The sequence below is a fragment of the Helianthus annuus genome, chromosome 16 (genome assembly GCF_002127325.2).
Source record: "Helianthus annuus cultivar XRQ/B chromosome 16, HanXRQr2.0-SUNRISE, whole genome shotgun sequence".
Taxonomy (NCBI): domain Eukaryota; kingdom Viridiplantae; phylum Streptophyta; class Magnoliopsida; order Asterales; family Asteraceae; genus Helianthus; species Helianthus annuus.
In genome coordinates this window covers 76,410,413-76,423,923 of record NC_035448.2, presented here as the reverse complement: position 1 = coordinate 76,423,923, position 13,511 = coordinate 76,410,413, and positions in this window count along the sequence as shown.

Below are 13,511 nucleotides of genomic sequence, written 5' to 3'. Positions count from 1 at the left end.
GAATGTTGTTACAAATATTTGAAAAACTTGTTGTTTGATCCATTTTGGTTAAGTGTTAGACAAGGAAACATGTTTGTCAAACCTTATTGGATAGTACTTAATGGCATGAAATCAGAATTCTGTTGCATAGTACAATTCGGGCAGATGCATCAGAATCAGCAGGTAAACGACTCGAGACCAACGGTTGCGACTCGAGACCATGGAGCTACAACTCGAGACCGCAACAGCTGCGACTCGAGACCTGGGCCAAGCAACTTCAAAACGGACTTCAGAGACTCGAGACCGTCCAGGTCTCGACTCGAGACCACATCGTGACAACTCGAGACGGGACTCGAGACCTCCGAAGTTGCGAGTCATGCCTGCACCACTCGAGACCAGCCATTACAAGTCGAGACCTCCTGGTTGCGACTTGAGACCGCACGTTCTCGAGTCGAGACCACCTTGTCTCGACTGGGCTGCTCACTTTAGTTATTGGGACACAACGTGATTTGTTTGGGCTGCCTGTTTAACTGAACTATGTGTTAGTTGTTACTGTTGACTGATCCAATAGTAGAGCAGGCCCAATAACTCAACATGTAACTGTGTGTATGCATGCTATGTGTTAGATTCTGTGTAAAATATACGTGACATTCTCTGTACCCAAACCTGACCTATACTGGTAACCATGTTAGGACGTGGTGACCAGCGTGTTTGACAAGTAACCTAATCTACCGAGCAACCCAAGGTGAGTTCACACACTAAAAGCATGCGTCCCAAGGAGGGACACGGACAAACTGCCAACTTTGGGAAAAATACTTTTGAACTATTATTTCCGGTGGAAATCCGAATGGGTATTTACTATCTCCGGGGGAGATACGTTTGGATATTATTTATAAATCACAACTAGCCAAGCTAAACGAAACTCTATCACCTTAAGTCCCTGCTTACAGTACCGATTGATCGCCGGGGGCGAACGGGTTATTAGTTGATAGCGCTATTAGGTTTGACAACTTCACACCGTGACCGGGGGAGATCGGGCGTGAACTAGTAGACCTTGCATCTTGGTCAGTGACGATAGACATTGACTCGGGGCACAACAACTTTCCGTCAACAGTTTCGGTATCTACAGTTTAGTGAGCTTACTGATGGGGTAGCTCCCCACAACGTGATTATAAATGCTTTATCTAAACAACTTACGTTTTCAAAAACTAAAACTTGACACCTCGTGGACTCGCCAACATTATGTTGATACCCTACTGCATGCTTTGCAGGTACCTAGTGATTCAGGAGCTTGCAGCTTGCGGATGTGTAGTGGTCGTCTAACCCGTGTGTTGGGTTCTAAACAAACTCGAACTAAGAATCTTGTTCTAAACTATTTTGCCTATGCTTCCGCTACTTATCGGAACTACTATTTAAACTTAAAACTTTTCAACTTTGACTATGATATTTGCTGACCTTGTGGTTGGTGAGTATTACTTATGTTATTTAATTATATTGCTCAGTATAATTGGTGGCTGGATCCTGGTCAGTCACGCCCCCAAGCGGTGGTGTTCCGCATGTGGATTTTGGGGTGTGACAACTATGTACTCACTTGGGGGTGCTTAGAAGTCTTGAACAACAACCAAGCAAAGCTAGAGGGATCACGGAAAATCAAACAGCACCCTATATAGATAACTACATAATTAACTGGACCAAAATCGGGAGATTGGATAGTATGAGGTTTCGTAAACCAAATGAGTATTGGAACTCATATGATATGGTTTGACAAAGCCTACATACTAAAATGAAACCTAACCTAAGTGCTTACGACCCATTACGACTCGTATAGGTAGCTTATGCTACGTTAACGCGTCGTTCACGTAAAACGCGTTCGGACCACCTAACTAGTCCTATGACAAGTGAAATATGCCTTAACATGTTTAATATTGTTGGTAAATCAGTTTAGATGTCAAAAATTACATTACATAGGCTTAAAATGAATTTTGGCGCGAAAAGGGTATTTTGGTAATTTTCCTAAGGCATAAGAACTACTTATCATACAACTACTTAAACGACGTGACCATAAGGTATAACCTTGGAAGGTTATTCCCTAAACAACTATGGTCACCTAAACTATTTGGTTAGATCCTAAAGATCGACCAAATGGGTCGGGTTCGAAAGCATAAGCGATTGATTAGATCGCTTACCTTTACGACCCTAAACAAGCACAAATCTAAAAGTGACGAGTTAAACATGCTAGAACATGTTTAGTTAAGTTAGAAAAAAGGTTTGGTATCAAAACAAACGGTTTTGATACCCTAGAGTAGTTTGGTTACAAAATACGTGAGAAAACGCGTTTTGGCCGAAATTACGACTCGTCACTGAGCCTAGAAAACGTGGTAATCAGTAGGTATAGTCACTAGGGACTATAACCATTGTGATTACGCTCACGTTATGAAGTTCAAACAAACTTCGCATTGACCATAAACTGGTCAATGCAGAAAGTCAAACGTAGTTTGACTTTAACGCTAAAATGAACGAAAAACGCGAAAGAATACTTACAGAAGGTCCCCGCAAGATTTGACCCGATTCACTCTCGGGTAGGAAGCATATACTTCCACTTAGAGAGTGTAGAATCAGATTCAAATTTGAAATATGAATGAAATGGGTTGGGTTTATATAGGCATGGCACAACCGTTAGGATCGTTCATCGCGAAACGTGCTTTGATCTAGGCCGTCCATGTGTGCCCCTTGTTTTGGGAAACCTTGGGCACCCATAGATTTAGTCCATGGTTTAAGAAATACCATTTGCAAGAGGTTTTGGAGTGCATAACAGCTGTTAACAGCTGGTTACAGCAATTTTGCATATCTGGGGAGGCCTCGCGCCCCGCGTAAGGTTTATACATGTCTTACACGCCCCGCCTGGGTGTCCCAGTTCAGCAACAAGTTTGAAAAATGACAGTTTCAGTCCCTGCATGCTTTTAAGGCCATTTCCGACATGTTTAAGGCCCGTCAAGCCAACTTTAAGGCCCTAAAATGATTCCTAACATTGTGGACATGAAACATGCTAAAAAATAAACCGGATGTCGGTTCGTTTGGTTGTACAATCGCGATGTTTGCTTAATTACGACGTAATGCGCATAAGCGCGAAAAACGATCCAAATTGCGCGACGAATGGATTTTTGACAAGCCAATCACTAAAACATAATACTTTAATGATTACATAAATTTTTGGATGTCCGGATGTATTCAGAACGTAAGTTATGCGCGAAAATGCAAACTTATGCACTTTTTGACGCTTTTAGTCCCTGAATGACCAAAAAGTTTATTTTAGCACACCGAACACCTCAAAGCCTATTTCTAAGCTATGTAAAGGATATTTAGGGTATGTTTAACTTATGGTCAAGTTCCGGAATGTCCGTTAAAGTACAAATTGACATACTTTCGCAGTTTGTCGAATTTAGTCCCTGTAAGCGAATAAACTTGATTTCGGCATACCAAACCTTCCAAAGCTTGTTTCTAAGTTATGTAAAGGTTATTTAAGGTATGTTAAGCCTATGTCACTATGCCAGAGTGTTTGTTGCATTAAACTGGTTATATTTACGCATCAGTGCGCGTATAACCTTCCAGAAGGCGATTTAGAGCCCGAAATTGAACAAGAATTGATATGTGCAAATGATACACATATTTTTACAAATCCCAAGTATGAAATACAATATTTCATTGGTTTTGTATTTGTTTGATGGTTGAAGTGACACAGGTGTCACAGTCTCCCCTACTTCAGGAAATTTCGTCTCGAAATTTATCTTAGAGGATACTTGTGAGAGTTTGAAACATGGAGTTGAAAAGATCAAACAGTACTGGTTGGAGTCCTGAACTTCTAGTAGCTTTGAATAAAATCATGCTTGCAATGTGAGAGGGACACTTATATACAAGTACATAAAGTGTTATTGGTGCGTCCACCGTACCTCCATTACATTGTTCACATTTTGTTTTTGTCGTCATTATCGGTTCTTACACATAATAAATTTTTATTGGGTTTCTGTGCACTGAATTTCATAATTATGTACGGGTCCATAATTACGTAATCCCTTGCATAGTTTGCACAGTGCATTTTATAACGTGTAGGAGAAACCAAATGAACAAACTTGTGATGAGTGTGACAAGACCATACTAGGGTCCTTTTTAATTGAGTCAATAATGATCTCTAGACTGCCAAGGAGTCTTTTCAGCTTTTATCATCACATGTCATTCTTAACCAGATTCTGAATCAATCTTTTGACTAGACCACTCAAAGGGTCTCTTTTTGAATCATGGAATGGTACCATATAATCCAAGGGTCTTGACTATCACGTAGAAGCCCAATAAGGATTTAAGGTAGTACCTTTTTGAATATCCTACTACGAATCCCTCATATGAAGATATGAAAGGTTCTACGAGGATTTGGATAACGAATATCCAGAGTATTCGATTTCGATTATAAGGAACCGAAATGTTCGAATTAAGATACACAAAGAATCCAATTAAGGACTCTGATTTTGAATGATAATCATCCACAAGGATCTAATTGTAATGATAAGAAGATCCCATATGGATTTTAGAGGTTGAAGATGTTTTGAAATCTTACACTGGATGTGCTTAAGTCAAAACATGAAGTAAAAATGCTTATGAAGTTGAGATGCTAGATATGCCAATGTGACTATGAAGGGGAATTTGAAGGTTAAGTCAATGTATGAGGAAAATACTTTGAAAACTATGCATGGGGTTCTAAGATGTGTTCAATGTTTTTGGAAACCTTATATATAATACTTTTGAAATCATAAAGTAGATGTATTAGGTAGGTATATTTAAAAAAATGTTTTAAAATAATGCAAGATGAATTTTGAAATTATGTATAAGGTTTTTGGAAACATGAATGGTGCTTTTGAAATCATGCACTTGATATAAGTAGTTATACTGTATTAATAACATTTTGAAATCATGAAGGTCGTTTTTGAAAACATAGACAATGTTTTTGAAAGCATGCATATGATATGTTAAGTAAATACACTATATTAAAAATGTCTTCGAAATATATATAAAATGTTTTTGAAATTATGAAGGTTGTTTTGAAAACTTATGTTATGCATGTTGGAAAAAAAATCAGAATGTAAGGGGTATGAAATTTGAAAATACCCTTAGTTATCTAACCAAGGATTCAAAGGCACAGATGTGCAAAAAGCACGATTACTCACAATTTCGCTTTATTTCTTGTACTTCGTCTCCTAGAATAAAACGAGTACTTAAAATTTTCGAGGAAATCATGAGCAATCACTTGAAAGGGAGAATCACAAGAGTAGTTTGTAAAGAACATAGTTCCTTGATGTAGGTATCATAGGGAAATGCCATACACACATGTAACGACACTTGTACATCAGAATTGCAAACAACGACTTTTATTTATGAACAAAACAGATTGTTTCACAATACAAGAAAACAAAAGAAACAAAGGCATAAGACAGCAACATCTTTTGCTCGGCCAAATGCTCATCCAAGGGTTGGATTTGCATTGACAATCTTTGGGCATTTGTTCCTGAAATGGCTCGTCTCACCATAGTTGTAGCAAGTACCAGACGGGAAACGAGCTTGAGTAGGGTTGACTCAGAGTTGGGTAGCAGCAAGGTTTGCAACAGCTTTGTTTTGGGTAGCAAAGCGGCATATGTTAACCAAATGTCCTAACCGTCCACAGTAGGTACATTTGGGGCAGGGTATGAGGTTTAAATGATGACGGTTGCATCGCTTGCACCATGGGGCAGCTCCCAAGTACAGCTTCCTAGCTGGTGGCGTCACTACCTAGCTAGGTCCCGCTTGATTAGGTGTAACTGCTGCGGGTTTCTTTGAAGCCTTACGCTTCCTTGATTTTGGTGCAGGCTCAACTTCTGCTTCCTTCGGTGACTCTTGAGTGGCTACATTTTTGAGACGAGACATGGCAATGCCTAAATCCACGGACTTCAGAATTACTTCGCCTATTTGCTGGGCAAGTTTGGCTGCTTGCTCGGACATTTGACTGTTGTTGAGATGAAGAGACATTCTAGAAGGAAATGAAAGATATAGGAAAAAACAAATGAAATGTTATCTGATAAACAAAACAGAAAGGCAATGCATACGAATTGCGATCATTTGTTTGTTACCTAAGGCAAACAAATGAGATGGTGACAAATCAAAGCAAATGGGTCATAATAATGTATCGCTGAAGACATGCTTGCCTATATGTGAACACTCACCCCAAGAGTTCCCAGGTAAGAGTGACTGGTCCGATACTGCGGATTTATACGAACACTCTAGCCTTAGACAGAAAACTCAGAGTACAGGCATTCACCCTTCCAGTTTGCATGTGTTCACATTATAAGACCCAAACTTTGACGAGATTTGAAAACTTAGAGGGTTCAAAACCTAGTAATCAATCATCCTAGAACAGATGATTAGTTTTCAAAGCGGTTTTGAAATTTATGTTCTTGTTGTGGTTGTCGCCTAAGGATAGGTGACGGTATTGTTTTATGACTAAACGCAAGTAAACTCGCGTTAGGGTCCTAGGAAGGTTATAGATTAGGTCAAAGCATTACTAATAACCTAATTCCCTATAACCATGAGCTCTGATACCAACTTTTCTGTCATACCCCAACCATGTAAAACAACAAAGCGTGGCGGAAACGTCGGGGAGTGTTGTAACAGAATCATTGTTTCATAACACATGGAAATTGAAATGTTGTTTTATTGATTAATGAAATTACAATGTCTTAACAACAAATAAGCATAACATAATTAACTAGTCTTGCATCTTTTAATGTCACTAAGGCCCAAGTCTGCCTATGTGTATCTTGATCAATCCTATGCATCATCTCTTGAAACACATGTGAAAATAGGTACGTCAGCATAAAAAATGCCGACGAGTACATAGGTTTTGTGAAAATAGGGTTCATGACTTAAGTTTAAGAAAATTCAGTCATGAACCTTGTAAATTGTTTTGTTTTGTAAACCATTTGAAAAGCGATAAAATCAGATGATATGTATAAATAAAAAGAATTATGTATGGTTAAATGATTAACCAAGTAAAATTAGTTGTATAAAATAAACTGTTTTGTAAAACAAGGTCTTGTGAAAAATATGTTATTTGTGTAAAAATGTATAAATCCAAATTGAATGATTTAAATAACGCTACGACATGTAATATAATACAAGCACTTATATATAGGAAGTATCAGCGGCGTATCCACCATGCTTGTATCACATTACACACGTCTTGTTACTTAAATCACTTACCCAAACAAACCTCAATGTAAATTGCCCATGTCTAAACCATTTGTCAAATGTCTTTATGAAAACCATGTCAAAATGTTTATGTCAAAATGTAGTCCATGAAATGTGTATATCAATATCAAAATGTCTATGTCAAATGTCAACCAAGTGATGTGTAAACAAAATTTCATGTATGGCAAGTGAAGTATGTATCAACTAAGCCATAGGTAAAAATGCACAAAACAATGTATTGAAGTAAAACGTGGTTTAAATCAACGTTATGTTTTGTGGAAATGCATGCTATACTGAATACAAACATTTATGCGGTATTGTGAAAATGCATACATCCAAGCCTTGTGACTGTGGTGATAAACCCCTAAACGAAGTTAAAGGTCTATCTGTCTTATGTTTTATCGAATTCGGTCATTCCTTCCATCCACACATACCTAGGATGTCAGGAACGGGAGTTGTCAATTCCTATGGTACCATTACCTACTAACGAGCGGCGTGATCAAAGTTAATGAATGTATATGGTCCCACTTAAACAAACCAAATGTCATACCCAAAATGTAAGCATGTGATGAAAATGTACTAAGCATGATGAACATACATAGCATGTGATGTAAAACAAATGTACTAAGTATGATGAACATACATAGCATGAAAAGGTAATGTAAAACAATACACTAGGTATGCACTAAATGGACATACATAGCGTGAAATGTCATGTAAAACGATGTACTAAGTATGCACACAATGGACATACATAGCAAAAACTTAATGAAATCATGTACTAATAGTGTACTAATGAACATAGCAAGTATATAACATGAAAAGCATGATAGTAACAAGTAGGCACGTGTGTTTCACCCCAAAACGTTTGGAAAAACAGCAAAAGAGGGGACTATGTACTCACTTGGGGTGCTTAGAAGTCTTGAACAACAACCAAGCAAAGCTAGAGGGATCACAGAAAATCAAACGGCACCCTATATAGATAACTACATAATTAACCGGACCAAAATCGGGAGATTGGATAGTATGAGGTTTCGTAAACCAAATGAGTATTGGAACTCATATGATATGGTTTGACAAAGCCTACATACTAAAATGAAACCTAACCTAAGTGCTTACGACCCATTACGACTCGTATAGGTAGCTTATGCTACTTTAACGCGTCGTTCGCGTAAAACGCGTTCGGACCACCTAACTAGTCCTATGACAAGTGAAATATGCCTTAACATGTTTAATATTGTTGCCAAATCAGTTTAGATGTCAAAAGTTACATTACATAGGCCTAAAATGAATTTTGGCGCGAAAAGGGTATTTTGGTAATTTTCCTAAGACATAAGAACTACTTATCATACAACTACTTAAACGACGTGACCATAAGGTATAACCTTGGAAGGTTATTCCCTATACAACTATGGTCACCTAAACTGTTTGGTTGGATCCTAAAGATCGACCAAATGGGTCGGGTTCGAAAGCATAAGCGATTTATTAGATCGCTTACCTTTACGGCCCTAAACAAGCACAAATCTAAAAGTGACGAGCTAAACATGCTAGAACATGTTTAGTTAAGTTAGAAAACAGGTTTGGTATCAAAACAAACGGTTTTGATACCCTAGAGTAGTTTGGTTACAAAATACGTGAGAAAACGCATTTTGGCCGAAACTACGACTCGTCATTGAGCCTAGAAAACGTGGTAATCAGTAGGTATAGTCACTAGGGACTATAACCATTGTGATTACGCCCACATTATAAAGTTCAAACAAACTTCGCGTTGACCATAAACTGGTCAATGCAGAAAGTCAAACGCAGTTTGACTTTAACGCTAAAATGAACAAAAAACGCGAAAGACTATTTACAGAAGGTCCCCGCAAGATTTGACCCGATTCACTATCAGGTAGGAAGCATATACTTCCACTTAGAGAGTGTAGAATCAGATTCAAATGTGAGGAATGAATGAAATGGGTTGGGTTTATATAGGCATGGCACAACCGTTTGGATTGTTCATCACGAAACGTGCTTCGATCTAGGCCGTCCATGTGTGCCCCTTGTTTTGGGAAACCTTGGGCACCCATAGATTTAGTCCATGGTTTAAGAAATACCATTTGCAAGAGGTTTTGGAGTGCATAACAGCTGTTAACAGCTGTTTACAGCAATTTTGTATATCTGGAGAGGCTTTGCGCCCCGCGTAAGGTTTATACATGTCTTACGCGCCCCGCCTGGGTGTCCCAGTTCAGCAACAAGTTTGAAAAATGACAGTTTCAGTCCCTGCATGCTTTTAAGGCCATTTCCGACATGTTTAAGGCCCGTCAAGCCAACTTTAAGGCCCTAAAATGATGCCTAAGCATTGTGGACATGAAACATGCTCAAAAATATGCCGGATGTCGGTTCGTTTGGTTGTACAATCGCTATGTTTGCTTAATTACGACGAAATGCGCATAAGCGCGAAAAACGATCCAAATTGCGCGACGAATGGATTTTTGACAAGCCAATCACTAAAACATAATATTTTAATAATTACATAAATTTTTGGATGTCCGGATGTATTCAGAATATAAGTTATGCGCGAAAATGCAAACTTATGCACTTTTTGACGATTTTAGTCCCTGAATGACCAAAAAGTTTATTTTAGCACACCGAACACCTCAAAGCCTATTTCTAAGCTATGTAAAGGATATTTAGGGTATGTTTAACTTATGGTCAAGTTCCGGAATGTTCGTTATAGTACAAATTGACATACTTTCGCAGTTTGTCGAATTTAGTCCCTGTAAGCGAATAAACTTGATTTCGGCATACCAAACCTTCCAAAGCTTGTTTCTAAGTTATGTAAATGTTATTTAAGGTATGTTAAGCCTATGTCACTATTCCGGAGCGTTTGTTGCATTAAACTGGTTATATTTACGCATCAGTGCGCGTATAACCTTCCAGAAGGCGATTTAGAGCCCGAAATTGAACAAGAATTGATATGTGCAAATGATACACATATTTTTACAAATCCCAAGTATGAAATACAATATTTCATTGGTTTGGTATTTTTTTTTTATGGTTGAAGTGACACAGGTGTCATAATTTACACCAATCACAAGAGTCTCCATCATATATTGGATTAAAAGGAGTTCAATATGCGGCAACACCGATGGGTCGAGCTCCTTAATGACTACGAGTGCGCGATCTAGTATCACCCAGGCAAGGCTAATGTTGTAACTGATTCCCTCAGCAGGAAAGAGACCAAACCTAAGAGTGTCCGTGCCTTACCGCTTACTATTCATTCGAACCTTCCTAACCAGATCCGAAGCGCTCAAGTCGAAGCCCTGAAGGCGGAGAACCTTCTAGCTGAATCGATGCGAGGCATGGAAAAACAGCTCGAGCTTAAAGACGACGACATTCACTACTTCATGGACCGTATCTGGGTTCCATCCTACGGAAATCTCTGAGAGCTTGTGATGGACAAAGCACACAAGTCTCGCTACTCGATACTGCTGGTAGAATTCTCTTACAACAACAGCTACCACACTAGCATTCAGGCAGCACCATTCGAGGCATTGTACAGTCGTAAATGCCGGTTACCTTTGTGCTGGGCGGAAGTTGACGAAAGCCAAATTACCGGACCAGAACTTGTACTCAACACTATGGATGAGATTGCCCAAATCAGACAACACATGGCGGCAGCTCGAGACCGTCAGAAAAGCTACGCTAACAAGCGTAGGAAACCTCTAGAATTCCAAGTTAGGGACCCGGTTTTACTTAAAGTTTCACCCTAGAAGGGTATGGTACGTTTTGGAAAAAGGGGCAAGCTTAATCCACGATACGTTGGACCATTCGAAATTACCGAGAGGATCCGTAAGGTAGCTTACAGACTAAACTTGCCTGAAGAGCTGAGTGCAGTACACAACGTCTTTCACGTGTCTAATATGAAGAAGTGATTATCAAACGAAACACTCGTTGTTCCTTTCAAGGAACTCACTATTGACGATCAACTATGCTTCGTTGAGGAACCGGTTGAGATCATGGATCAAGAGACCAAGACCCTCAAACGTAGCAAGATACCTATCGTTCGAGTTCGTTGGAACTCACGCCGTGGCCTAGAGTTTACCTGGGAATGGGAAGACCAGATGAGGCGCAAGTATCCCCAGTTGTTTGCAAACGAAACTCCCAGCACTGAAGCTATAGCAGAATTTAAGGACGAAATTCCAAACCCACAGGGGGATGATATGACACCCCGGGAAAACATTGTAACTCATTAGCTCGTCAGTGGCTGGGCTGTAACTTTCGGGACGAAAGTTCTTAAAACTTGAGGATAATGTGACACTTCGGGTTTTCCCGAACAACCTTCTTGCATTATAAAAATATGTGAAGCTATTTAATAAAAATCTATGATTTATTTACTATGTGTATTACGTGATAATGTGTAATTGTTATGTGATAATATTTGTGAATTATGTATATATGTGAGGTCGAAACCTCTCGGTTTCGACTCGAAACCTTCTTCTCTCGAGTTGGGCCTCAGCTGGTTCCAACTCCTCTCATTGATGGCTCTTGGGCCATGCCTTCATGACCTGGCCCAAAAATCCGAGCCCACTCGAAACCGCTCAACCCTATGTGGGATACGACATCTTGGGAAGGCTATATAAGCCTCCTAATCAGCCGACATTGCCACTTTTGGCAGTAATCATTTACATCAAATCCCAAACATTCCCCCATTCTCTCCTCTCTCTCTCTCTCTCTCTCTCTCACACACACACACACACACACTCCTCTCTCTAGAAACCCTAAAAATCCACCCAATACTCTCTTCCTTCTTTGGATCTCGGCGGAAATCTTACACTCGAAAAGGCTAGCAATTATTATTTTGGAAGCTTCATTTTATCATCTTCTTGCACACCTTTGAGTCGTATAATACCCGGTTAGTGCACTGCTAATATTGAATGAAGATTTTTTTTTGTGGTGAATGATATACATGATTTATTGATAAATAAGGTGATGAACTGATGATTTATATGTTGAATGCTTGAATATGAATCTGTTTGATGAATGATAGTCCTTGATGATAGTTAGGAATCGAGTTATGTGTTGGTTTGGTTGATGATTTTTCCCACGAAATGACTGTGTGTGTTATCATGATTCCTTGTGTAGAATGAATGCACATGCTTCTGTTGATGTAGCTTTGATTTAATGAAACAGTGTTGGCTTGATGATATTTAGGATGTATGTTGTGGTGAAAATGACTACATGTGTTCCTGCTGGATTTAATGAATAAAACAGTGTTATAAAAGGTTGGATTAGATCTATTTTGATTAATGAACATGATGAACTATTTGAAGGTGCTATGAATATTTGGAATTGTCGTGTTTTGATCTGATTTGGTGATTGTACGGTAGAATAAAACATGTTAAGGTAATGTGATTGGTTCGTACTAATCTGAATAAGGGTTCTGGAAACATCAGCAATGGTTGCGAGTTGAAACCTACGGTTGCGACTCGAGACCACTTAGTGACAACTCGAAACCAGACATCACACAACAGGGGACTCGAGACCGGGTAGGTTGCGGCTCGAGATCTCATGATCTTGACTCAAGGCTTGACCCGAGTGTGACAACCGGTGATTTACGGCTCTAATTACATGATTAACAAAAGTTTAGGACGGTAATTAATAGTTTTAAGGCATAGATTAACTTAATTGGGCCTTTGGAGTGCCTAGGAACGTTTATCCGACTTTACAGTGCGCGAACGGTGGTTTACGGAGAAACCTGTTAAACGTTAAACGGCAACGAATTGAAACCGAACAAAATACTGACAACGCTGACGAGTACAAATTTTTATACGAATATTTTATGTTCATAAATTTAGTTTCTGCGAATTTATCGTGCTTCCGTACATCACAAAACGCAAACGTGAACAAAAACGCGACCGCAGGAACGCACCAGCAACAACACGGAAGCATCGAACACGCGTGTTACCTTCAAAACTTAAATTTTTCAATATATTTAGCTCTGTAATTAAAGTTTAATATCCGTAGTTGAAATCGGATCGAAAAACGGATTGAAACCGCGAACGACGCAACTTTATGCGATTTTTACCACCATCACCCTCTCTCCAGCCACCTCAGCCTTCACCACCACCCATCCTCTCTCTGGCCATCACCCACATGTTTTTCTATTCAATTAAATAAGATAGAATATGTATGAATCACATTTTCATGGATTTTGCAACAAAAAACGTAGTAATACTTTGTAGATACAGATAGAATATTTTCCCACACTTTTCTTGGGCCTC